Genomic DNA, 13,141 nt, shown 5'->3' with positions numbered 1-13,141 from the left:
ACATGAATCATTCCTTTGTTCAAGGTATCCACACAATACATACAATCATGAGACATTTGGGAGAGGCCACATTCACATAATTTTTGTTGCAGTATATTGTTTTATGTTTTTACTGATTTTAGAGAGATAGGAACATTTATGAGAAAGAGACATTGATCTTTTTGCCTCTTGCACCCTCCCCTACTGGGGAGTGAGCCTGAAACCCTGGTATGTGCCCTGCCTGGGTATGTGCCCTGACCTGGAATGGAACCGATGGCCTCTTGGTGCATGGGAGGACGCACCAATGCACACCAGCCAGGGTATATTGTTATATTTTATTATCGCTTATTGCTAATCTCTTACTATGCCTAATTAAAAAATTAAACTTTATCAAGGTATGTATGCAAAGGAAAATACATAGTATATGTAGAATTTGGTGCTGTCTGTGATTTCAGGCAAATATTGGGGTCTTGGGACATATCCTCCACAGAAAAGGGGGTACTACTATATCACCTTTACTATCTTTGCCCAATTGTGCTATTATTTAATACACTTTTTAAAATATATTTTTTAACAAGCTATTTTTAGAAGGAACCTTTAAAACTCAACAGTAGAAAGATAACCCAATTTAAAAATGAATGAAGGCTTAAATATTTCTCCAAAGAACATACTAGTACACAGATGGCCAATAATCACATGAAAAGATAGTCAGCATCACTAGCCATTAGGAAAATGCAAATGAAAACCGCAATGAAATATCTGAGTAGCTAAATTTTTTGAAAAACATGCATTTCCAAGTTCCAGTGAGGATGTAGAGTGATGGAACATTTATGCATTGCTGGTGGGAATGCTTTTAATAATTGTAAAGCCACTCGGGGAAACAGATTGGCCTTTCTCAAAAAGTTAAACGTGAATTGCCATATGAACCAGCATTTCTACTCAGGTGTGTATACTCAAGAGAATTGAAAATAGATGTTCAAGCAATACTTGTACAGGAATGTGTCTAACAGTATTTTATAACCCCAAAGTGGAAACAAATATCCATAAGCAAATGTGATCTATCCATGCAATGGAATGTTAGCTACCCTGTTTCCCCGAAAATAAGACAGTGTCTTATATTAATTTTTGCTCCCAAAGATGCCCTAGGTCTTATTTTCAGGGGATGTCTTATTTTTCCATGAAGAAGAATACGGTACACATTTATTGTTAAATGAAAATAAAGGGAATTTACTACCTGTATACGGTACGGTAGTACGGTAGTTGTCAACACAAACCAGACAAACTGTGAATCCTACAGTATCAAGAATTTACTCATTTATTCAATGACAATCATGTCATCATCTTCTGGAACATCATCATAACAATCCAATTCCTGAATTTCCTGGTGAATTTCTTGTGACTCCATTTCTTTCAGAATCAGTGGACCAAATCTCTCATGTTTAGCAATAGCATTCTGAGACAGAGCCTAGGGGGGCCTTATTTTCGGGGGGATGCCTTATATTTCACTCAGAAGGAAACCTGTAAATAGGTCTTATTTTCGGAGGATGTCTTATTTTTGGGGAAACAGTATATATGTAAAAGCCTAAGCGACTGGCCAGCTGGTCAGTAGCTATGACATGCAAGATCACCAGGGGGTAGACACACATACATGGAAACATGGAATGTGATGAATCTCAGAAGGAAAAGGAGAGGGGGGAGGCAGGATGAGATTAACCAAAGATCTTATATGCATACTAGAGGCTTGGTGCACGAATACCTCAGCCTGGCTTGCACCCTTTTACAATACAGGACCCCTTGGGGGATGTTGGAGGCCCGGTGCACTAAATGAGACCTTCTTGACAAAATAAGAGAAATTAAAACAATCTTCAAGATTCTCTTCATCTGATTTCGTGTTATTTCAATATGTTTTTTATTGATTTTTAGAGCGAGAGGAAGGGAAAAGGAAAGAGATAGAAACATCAATGAGTGAGAGACATGGACTGGCTGCCTCCTGCACCCTACCTCCTGGGGATTGAGACCGAAATGTGACTGGGAATCAAATTTTGACCTCCTGGTTCATAGGCCAATGTTCAAACACTGAGTCACACTAGCTGGGCTGATTCAGTGCTATTTAATGCACACCTTTGTACTATTTAAAATAATCTTCATAAACAAATCTCATACTTGGGGAAACATTGTTCTAAAGGCACATTATCTACCAGTAGTATCACATTAGATCTGTTATTTAGCAGAATTTATTGATTAACTATGGAAACAGCCCAAGTGCTCTTTAGTAGATGAGTGGATAAAGAAGTAGTGGTATATTTACACAATGGAATACTGTGCAGCTGTAAAAGGGAAGCATGGATGGATCTGGAGATTATTATGCTAAGCAAAATAAGCCAGACAAAGATGAATGGTTTCACTTAAGTATGGAATCTAATGAACAAAATAAACTGACGAACAAAATAGAACCAGAGGTATGGATACATGGAACAGACTGACAGTGGTCAGGGGGAGGAGAGTAATAGAAGGAATCTGAGTGAAAGGTGAAAAGATTAGCCAAAGAGCATATATGGATAGCCCATGAATACAGACAACAGTGTGGTGATGGCCAGAGGGAGTGGGGCTGGGGCTGGGTGGAGGTTGGTAAAGGAAGAGGTCAGGGAAATAAGGACATCTGTAATAGTGTCAACAATAATTTTTAAAAATATTTTTTATTGATTTCAGAGAGGGAGAGAGAGAGAGAGAGAGAGAGAGAAACATCAATGAGGAGAGAGAATCATTGATCAGCTGCCCCCTGCACTCCTCATACTGGGGATCGAGCCCACAACTCAGGCATATGCCCTGACTGATAATTGAACCTCAACCTCCTGGTTCACAAGTCGATGCTCACTGAGCCACGCTGGTGGCAGTAGTATTATATAAACAAGCAAAGAATTGAATTTGATAATTCCTGTCAGCTATAGTGACACAAATGAGAAACTACTCAGTGGTAGTTGTTCCCATGTACCCAGATAATCTATTTTACCCTCATTGTTTTTTATCCTTGCCTATTCTTTTTTTAAAATATATTTTTATAGATTTCAGAGAGGAAGGAAGGAGGAGATAGAGATAAAAACATCAGTGATGAGAAAGAATCATCGATCAGCTGCCTCCTGCATGCCCCAAACTGGGGACTGAACCCACATGTGCTCTTGACCAGAATCGAACCTGAGACCCTTCAGGGCACAGGCTGACACTATATCCACTGAGCAAAACCAGCCAGGAATCCTTGCTATTCTTTTTTTTTTTTTAATATATTTTATTGATTTTTTTACAGAGAGGAAGAGAGAGGGACAGAGAGCTAGAAACATCGATGAGAGAGAAACATCGATCAGCTGCCTCCTGCACACCCCCCACTGGGGATGTGCCCGCAACCAAGGTACATGCCCCTGACTGGAATCGAACCCGGGAACCCCCAGTCCCCAGACCGCCGCTCTATCCACTGAGCCAAACCGGTCTCGGCATCCTTGCTATTCTTAAGGGTAAAACAAAGTCATGGTTAGAAAATCCAACAGTACAGCCATTCCTCAGTCCTCCCTCTTCCTGTGCTCTTGAACAGAGGTAAGGATTATTAACCATTTCTGTCTTTCGTACACGTGGGGATTTCCTCCCCATTTCTAAATAACATGCTTGTAGTGCTATATCTTGCTCTTTTAATTTTAAGGATTACTCACAGTCTCTCTATGGCACTTGAGATTTAGCTTAGGCCCTATAACATCCCCATTGTCCTATTTCTCTTTCCCTTCCCCCATTGAAGTTATAACCCAGTATAATTTATTCCTCTCAAAAAAATAAAATATATGCCCTAACCAGTTTGGCTCAGTGGATAGAGTGTCAGCCTGCAGACACAAGAGTTCCAGGTTCAATTCTGGTCAAGGGCATGTACCTTGGCTGTAGGCACATATCCAGTAAGGAGTGTGCAGGAGGCAGCTTATCGATGTTTCTCTCTCATTGATGTTTCTAACTCTCTATCCCTCTTCCTTCCTCTCTGTAAAAAATCAATAAAATATATTTTTAAAAATAATAAAATATATTAAACATTTTCTAGTTTTATCAACTCTGGACAGCATTTCTTGACCCTCCCACACTTTAAGATGAGGGTTTTATCAGCACTCCTGGCCATTCTTTTATCTTTTCTCCCTTCTTCGTACCTCCCAATCTATTTTGTTAAAAGAGCATTCCACTTGGCAGGTTGGATTTCTGTGGGGATGTAATTGAAACAAGGGATGCCCCTACATCTTCTTCTCCCTCAAGAAGCTACTGAAATTCCATCTGTTCCAAGAAAACCTTTTGGGACCTCTTTGGGAAATGAGAGATGTGTCTACAGTCCTATTAAAGAAATGTTAGCCTGAGAGTCCATGAACTCTTAACTCAATCAACCTTTGGCCTATTGGGAGTTAACAGCTAGAAGGGAGAGCAATCAGCTTTGGCCATGCCCTAAACAAGCTGAGCTTTATTTACTTTTCCCATGCCCTTTCAAGCCAAAGGTTATAAAACTGCTTTAGTAATGTAACTCCTGTGAGAGCTCTCTCATGGAATTAGTGACATCACAACGAATTTTCCAGAGGATATACATGAAATTTATTGTCCACCTTGAACTTCATGTGGATAGTTGATTTAAAAACACCTTACTCATTTTGAAAGGAACTATTATCTTGAATGTAACTGAGATTACCAGGAGGCGGGGGAAGAAGGAAGTGACTGAGGAGTGAAACATCTCTGCCACCTAGTGGTTACTCATTCTGAAACACTGTAGTTCTTCCAAAGCGCAGACAAGCAAAAATGAATTGAGTTAGTACAGGAAACAACTAGACAATGTCCTGAAACCTGGAAATTCCCATTCCTTCCTCCTATGTTAGAAAGGGATGTTAGTGAACCTTTTGTAAATAGACAAGACAAGGTGTTCATGGGATTAATCTCTCAGAGCTGCTTTTCCTTTGTGTAATCAGAAGAATTAACAGAGTACACACAAAGGGAGATGGTTGAAGGTGAACATGGACAGCCATCAGATCTCTAGCAACAAGTAGCAACTCCAGAAGGAAGCAGGAAGGGCAACAAATGAGCAAAGAGAGACCACTGTGAGGCAGGACCCTCAGTAGTGGTCAGGGCAGCAATAGCATGGGTCCAGAAGCAAAGCAGAACCAGAAGCAAGGCTAGCAGGGACAATGATGATTAAGCCACATAGACTCAGGATCATTGGTCAGCAACAGCCCTGGAAACCATAGTCTTGGGACTGCAGTACTGCTTGATTGAAGGTAAACAAATGAGGATACATAATGAACATTTGTGGAGCACATACTCTATCCAGGCAGTGCTTTACCTGCATTATTTATTAATAGTCCTGTGGGTAAATATTATGAGCCCTATTCTACAAATGATGAACTTGAGCTAACTAGCCCAAAGTCACAGAGCTAATAAGATTGGAGCCAAGATTGGAACAAGGTAGTTTGACCCCAGGCTCTGAGCTCTTAACTATAGTACTTTCCTGCTTCCTTCAGGAAGAGGGAATAGGAGGTTCAACCACTCTAACTCTACGGACCCTTATATGGAGGATGGTTGTGAATTGGAACTTTAAGGTGATTAAGATCTGGTCTTATTTAACATTTTAGAAATGACCTTTTCTTAATTGTAAAACAAGGATACAATGGAGACTATTAAGTTGCTATTGGAGACTGTTGAAGATTCATTGAGGTAATATATAGTGTCATTAATGTATAGATAATGTATAGTTGTTGCCAACAGTTTTTCTCATCCTTTTTAAGTATAAAAGGTGGAATCTCTTTCCCCTAGAATCTGGGCTGGGCTTATAGCTTCCTTTGGCAATTCAGTAATGTGGCAAATGTGTCCTTGACCAGTTCCAAGCCTAGGTCTTAAGTGGCCTGGCAACTTCCATTTTTTCTCTCTTGGACCACTAGTGCCAGTAGAAAGAAGCCCAGCCTAGACTCTTACATAGTAAGAGACCAGAGAAAGGCAGCAGGGAGCCAGTGATCTAGCTGAGCTCATCATCTGAATGCAGCTGCAGGAGGGAGTCTAGCAAGATCAGAACCCACAGAGTCACACACACAAAAAATAAATAATTACTATTAAAATACCAAGTTTTGAGATAGTTTGTTTTGCAGCAAATAGAAAGCCCTCTAATTTTGAAATTATAATAGATAGTATTATAATTGGTGCTGGTGAGGGATTCAGCTAAATACATGGGTGATCTTTTCTTAGGTCACTGATATCTTCCCCCTTTTCACTGGAATAGGCTGGGAGAAATGAGGCTTATAAGCAGATGTTACAAATATGTCTTTTTATTAAAAGAGAATATTGCTGGATATCAACTCAAAAAGATTTTGCTAACATTTCAAATTGTCATATACACTGAGTGACCAGATTATTATAATCTCTGAATGCATAATAATCTGGTCACTGAGTGTATATCCTATATAATAAAAGGCTAATATTCCCCTCGACCAGGAGTTTGACCAGTAAGCAGGCTGGTCAGTTGCCCATGTCCCTTCCCCCTGGCCAGGCTGGCCGGACCCCCCCCCCCATGCACGAATTCATGCACCGGGCCTCTAAAACACACACACACACACACACACACACACACACACACTGAGTGGCCAGATTATTATGTGTTCAGAGATCATAATAATCTGGTTACTCAGTGTATATTTGAAATAATATAGAAGCATATTCCTGACCCATAGCTGCCTCCTTCATGCCCCCTACTGGGGACCAAGCTGGCAAGCCGGGCATGTGCCCTTGACTGGAATTGAATCTGGGACCCTTCATTCCATAGGCCAACACTCTATCCTCTGAACCAAACCAGTTAGGACTGCCTTTCTATGATTCAACTAGAGGCCTGGTACAGGGTCCCTCAGCCTAGCCTGTGCCCTCTTGCAATCCAGGACCTCTCAGGGGATGTCAGACTGCTGGTTTCGGCTCGAACCCTGGCAGTCTGACATCCCCTGAGGTGTGGCTTGCAGGGATTGGGCTAAAACCGGCAATCTGTCATCCCCCAAGGGATGAACTAGTATGCTAAGCAGCAGGCAGCTGGGTCGGTGTTGCTCCTTCTTATCCTAGCCCCACTACGCCTGCTGCCACAGTCACTTGGGTAGCGCTGCTGCAGAGGTGGGAGAGTCTTGGGCTGCCACAGCTGTGCTTGCCAGCCGTGAGCCTGGCATCTGGCAGTAAACCAGATTCGGGGCTGACAGAACCCCAGCAACAATATAACCCATGTCTGAGGGTGGAATTGTGCGGCCCCATAAGGTATCAGGCTCCCTCCTCTCTCTTTCCAGGGTGTGTCACCAGAGAACCACTGCTACCAAGTCACCATGGCTTGGCAGCTCCTAAATTGAGCATCTGCCCCCTGGTGGTCAGTGTGCATCATACCTACCAGCCAGTTGGATAGTCAGACAGTTGGACAGTCCCTTAGCCTTTTATTTATATAGGTGGGCTTTCTTCACAAGTCTACAATAGACATGTATTACTTATGGACTAAAAAAAAAAGGCTCTTAAATATACTTGAAACAAAAAGATCATTTTCGCAGCAGTGGTTAGAAGAATATGAATGAGGGAGATTGGATGAGAGGTTTTTGAAGTGGTTCAGGCAGAAACACAATGCAAGTAGGAACCAAGGATTGGCAATTTGGATAGAGAAGGGAAAAATGATTGAAGACATACTCAGTAGTCTATGAGAACTATAAACACATACCATACCATCAAGTCAATAATAAAATTGATTTTTTAAAAGATCCAACATGATTTATTTATATCTCTACAGTTCCTTTAAATATACATTTAAAGAAACGCAGAGCCAACTCTGATGACAGAATTCTTGTTTTCTGGCTTGTTCAGTGAAATGAATGGACATGTGGAGTTTGAGGGGTATGTACTAAGCTATGGTACATGAGTCTGAAGTTCAGATGTGGTCACCAGATACAGAATTAGAGATCATCGATATATGAGCAGTTGTTAAAATTGGGTGGTTCTTAAGATTGTGTAGAGAGTGAACAGTGAGAAAAAGACTGGGCAGGGACTCCAGTCGAACCACAACAGTTCAGGGCAGGACAAGGAAAGAAGGTCACTGAGAAGACTGAGGAGTAGTGAGCTAGGCCAGCCTGTAATATACTAATCCAGGTTCAAAGCCTGGCAAGAATGACTGGTTGGACGAGTTCAAGATTGTTTTCATTTTAGCTTACTTCCAACTCTGCAAGCAAGCACTGCAGCAGGCACAGGAAATGAGAATGAAAGTGAGTGATAGACTCTGGAATTTCTTCTGCTCCTTATGGGCATGTGACCAAAATTCAGAGCTCAGCACAGTCCCTCACAAGTCTGATCTGCCACTCACTGCTCTTCAGGTTGGGGAAGGGCGTGGTAGCCCTCAAAGGTCTAGTTGCTACCACTTACGGCAATTCCTTGCTGTTCCATAGGTACATCTCTGTATGTTCTCTCCTTGTTGCCTCCCCACTGCACCAGGCTCAGCCATGACATACCAACAGTGGCCAGAAGGATTTGGAGGGAAAGGATGTTAAGGGGAGATAGAATTTCAAGGAAGGGATTGTCAACCCTGTCAGATCCAGATACTATATATGCTGAAAAGTTCCCACTACATTTGACAATTTAGAGGCTATTGAAACCACTGATCTGGGCTACCACTAAGCTCAGATTCCAAGAAAGTCATTCCCCCCTCCCCCCCAAGAAACATTTTATTCTCATGAAATATAATAAAAATATTTTATTTTAGCTATGGTATTTTGTTAATGGCAGCCTCAGGTGACTAAGTCATCCATCCTACCAAACTCCTTCATTTATGGGGATTTTTCTTGGCCCTATTGACTCTTCTAATAGTCCAGCCTTATTTTTAAAAATATATATTTTATTGATTTTTTTACAGAGAAGAAGGGAGAGGGATAGAGAGTTAGAAACATCGATGAGAGAGAAACATCAATCAGCTGCCCCTTGCATACTCCCTACAGGGAATGTGCCCGCAACCAAGGTACATGACCTTGACTGGAATTGAAATGGGGACCTTTCAGTCCGCAGGCTGATGCTCTATCCACTGAGCCAAACCAGTTAGGGAATAGTCCAGCCTTTTTTAAGGAGCTCGCCTGTCTGTCCTATAGGGTGGTATAGCATATCCCAATTGTGGGCTGTATTCATCATCTCTTCCATAAAGCTCTTGTGTCCCATACACATCGAGGAATGTGTCTCGGTAACAATTTCACTGTCACCAAACCTTTCCAATAGGTAAGAAGACTATTGGATGTTGGTCTTTTCACAGACTTCTAGATGACTCAGGTCTGTTAGGGTCATTTCTGACTCACAAATGCTCAATAACCCTTAAGAAATGAAGTAAAGGGGGAAGTACGGGTGTGTCAAACAGAATTATAAATACTTCATTTTATAAATAAGGTGTATGTCCACCAACAATACTTAGCCTCTTCTGGTAGGGATGAGGCACCTCCAACCTTGTGTCTGTTAGGCCAATTTCATTGGTGCCCCAAACTGAAGCAACATACATACCCATATCTCTTTGTACATGTGTCATTGTTTATTATTGGTTTTCCATCTGCCCTGTTCTGAAGCAGGAGGGGAAAGAGAAGACAGAGGAAAAATATGAGCTCTTTGGAGGAATAGTGCCAGATATTAAATCTATAAACAAAATAGATTGAACTAGAAAGAATGAGTCAGAGATAAAGGAAATATGAAAGCCATAGTCACTGGGAAAATATCACCTGAAAGTGCTGACTGAATGTTCCCTGTGTATTTATGATTGGCCCTTTAAGTCCCATCAGCACAATTGGTTCCTGAACTGCTTGCACCTCACTGCCCTGTTGAGTGCTTTTTCATTGTGTCCTCATATGGAGCCCCTAGGTTCATTTATATAATGCAAACTGATGACCCGTGGTGAGATTGTCCCTTCCTCTGGTGATAATGATCCTGTCACACCAGGTTGCTGTTTCATTGGAGCGTGAAGAGAGTTAGGCTGATTGATTGAGTCTGAGCTGGAGTGAAATAAGGATTTTACTGGAGGTCCCTTAGTCTTCCTGCATAATGCCGCTTAGAGGGTGCTTAAAACGGGGAGTTACCAAAATGCCCTGCCTTCTTGGAGTTAGTCTGTAGTAACCCCTGGGTGGGTTATATTTATTTGCTCTACCCAGGGTTAGGAATTCAGTTGCTAACATTGTTTCTCTTTAAAACTGGAAGATCTGGAACATTTGACCTGCATCCCCTTCTGGAAACTATTGCTGCTCTGAATGGATCACATAAAGGTGCTTGAGTTTGTCTCATCTTCTATAGCAGTGGTCGGCAAACTCATTAGTCAACAGAGCCGCAGTTTGCCGACCACTAGTCTGTAGGAAGGAGGTGTAGGTGAGGAAACACCCATTTTTCATCTATCCTCTTAGATTCACTGGCTGGGCCCTCCAATTAAATTGATGATAGATTAACAAAAGAAAAGAGACAATTTAAATTGCATAGGTACACATGGGAGTTTCACAAAAAAATAAGACTCAAGGAGGTAGCCAGATGCTTGAGGTTTACATACCATCCTGAGCTAGACAAAGGAAAAAGGGGTGTGGGGCTTCTGAGTAAGGGAAGCAAGTTATAGGAAGGTATAAGGGGAGGAAATAAATGGTAAATACAGGTTGTCTGATTATGCAGGTAAGAGCCTCTCAGGTGATAAAAGTTATTTCTCTTCCTGATTCAGAGGCACCTTTATAAATGAAAATTTCCTTTATAAATGTAAATTTCCTTTGCAAATGGGGAAGTTTACACTCTATATTTAGGCAGTTATGGGTAGGTAAAGAGCTTTTCTTGCCTTTGCTGGTTCTCAGTTGCCCTTAGTACAAAATGATCCATATGCAAAAGAGACATATTTGAGGGTGACTTATCTGCTACCCTTTAAATGGAAACTAGCATTTATTCTATGCATTCCTTCTGTGCAGGAACCACTATGCCTTATAATTTGTACGTATGATTTCATTTGATTTTCCAAACAACCCAGTAAGATTTGAGCTCCAAAGCTGTAGGGACCATGCTCCAAGTAAACTGGCTTTTCATTATTTGTAAACACCCCTTACAGAATTCACCTCCAGGCTTTGTCCACACTGTTTCTTTTGCTTAGAATATAGCTGTCCTTTTCCCTATACATTCACACTCTACTCAGTTCTCTTTCTTTTTCTAATTTCTCCCTCCCCCCTTTTCTACTTTTTAAATTCTTTGAAAAATAACCTCCCCCCCCCAAAAAATCATGAAGAGTACTGAATTGCATTCATCCCTGAGCACTGTGCTCTGTGCTAAGTAGTTGGAATGCTAATCTGCTGGAAGTTAAGGAAGATCTGCAGGAAGTGCCCACGGTAAAAGAGAATTTGAGAAAGCGAGACTCTTTCCAGTCGTCTTGTTCCCCAGTGCTTTCCCCTCTAGAGACATCTACAGTTACCAGTTTCTTTCCTCCCTTGTTTCCAGGCCCAAGTGAAATCCCATAGCTGCAAATTAGAGTCACTTGCAAAGCATTTAAAAATCCTGATGGTGAATTTCTGTACCTGGCCCACTGTCCTTTCTCTGGAAGGGTCTAACATTTTCCATTAAAAATGGAAAATAATATTTAAAAGTCAGGGATTTAACACACTTGTATACACACATTTACATGCACACACACACACACACACAAACAGACAGACAGACAAATATTTCAATTTTTCAAGAACAATAGGTTGGCAGAAAGGGGCCCACTCTCCTACATGGCAACATTGAACATTAACAAAAAGTAGCTGCCTTACTATCCCAAATGAGCCCAGCCTCCAGCCTGCCTTCCAAATAAGCAGCCATATGAGTGAGCCCAGTCAAAACCAGCAGAAAAATTACCCAGAGAACTTATAAAGCAGTGAAAAGTAATAGATTATTTTTGGTTTAAGCCACTAAATTGTAGGGTGATTTGTTATGCAGCAATAGCTAACTAATACAATAGTTGGCAGAGTTCCCACAGCCCTGCTTTGCTAAATTGTTACCTCTCTGACCCCTGTTGGCAAGTGAATTGCCAGCCTGGGCCTTACCTTGTAGAACACTCAACAACTTGAAATCCTTTTGCATATTCATTATCCCCCAAACCTTACAAGGTCAGTTGGTGTTAAATTTTCATTTTGTAAATGAGAAAACTGAAGACTAGCAAGCTAAGGGATATCCCTAGGGCTACATAGCAACAAAGTAGGATGAGGACCCATCACTTTCACTTTTATTTCAGTGCTCCCCTCACCCCCTTCCATCTGGGCAATTAGCTGTTAGTCTCTCCAGGCTAATAGACTTGATAGCCACTATATGGCCAATGTTATCGGGACACAATGTTTTCAAGAAGGGGAACCTTCTATCTAGTCTTTACTTATTAAGAATATTGTTGCTCTAGCCAGTTTGGCTCAGTGGATAGAGTGTTGGCCTGTGGACTGAAGGGTCCCAGGTTAGATTCTGGTCAAGGGCATGTACTTGGTTGTAGGCTCCTAGCCCTGGCCAGGGGAGCATGTGGGAGGCAACCAATCGATCCGTGTTTCTCTCTCTCTCCCTCTTCCTTCCACACTCTCTCTAAAAATAAATGGAAAAAATATACTTGGGTGAGGATTAAAAAAAAAAAAAAAAAGAAGAATATTATCTATAAAGTACCTAATACTGACACATAGAACTGGCTTAATGAGAGATAGTTATTATTGTTTTTTTTTTAAAAATAATATATATATTTTAAATAATATATGTCTTTCTATTAAAAATATTTAATTTTTAATAATATATGTCTATTATATTAAAAATATATATTTAAAAATAATATATATTTTAAATAATCTGTCTATTACAGCAGACACCCAATGCAGGAGCTGCCCCCTGGTGGTCAGTGTGTGTCATAGTGACTGGTCATTTTGGTTGTTCTGCTGGTCAGTTGCTGGGCTTTTATTATATAGGATATCATAATACCCATATTAAAAATGGGGAAACAGAAGTTCAGTAGTACTGATAACTTCTTTCCAACTGGTGATACTCAGCTGATATTTACTAGGTTTTCCATCAAACTGTTAGCGGCAGAAATAAAACAGTAGAGACTAGCTATAGTTATAAGAAATATTAATTACACTCTGTTAACTCTATTTTGTTCTGATTAAAG

At 40.9% G+C, this 13,141-nt stretch overlaps 1 long non-coding RNA gene across 1 annotated transcript in view; it reads right to left on the bottom strand.

Moving 5' to 3' along the window:
- LOC311631662 overlaps positions 1 to 13,141 on the bottom strand; it is a 263,842-nt gene that overhangs the window by 32,566 nt on the left and 218,135 nt on the right. The window lies entirely within an intron of this gene.

The sequence above is a fragment of the Pipistrellus hanaki genome (assembly GCF_964339955.1).
Source record: "Pipistrellus hanaki genome assembly, chromosome: 13".
NCBI classification, from domain to species: Eukaryota; Metazoa; Chordata; class Mammalia; order Chiroptera; family Vespertilionidae; genus Pipistrellus; species Pipistrellus hanaki.
The sequence above is the reverse complement of the archived record's forward strand: the minus strand, read 5'-3'. Positions and strand labels throughout refer to the sequence as shown.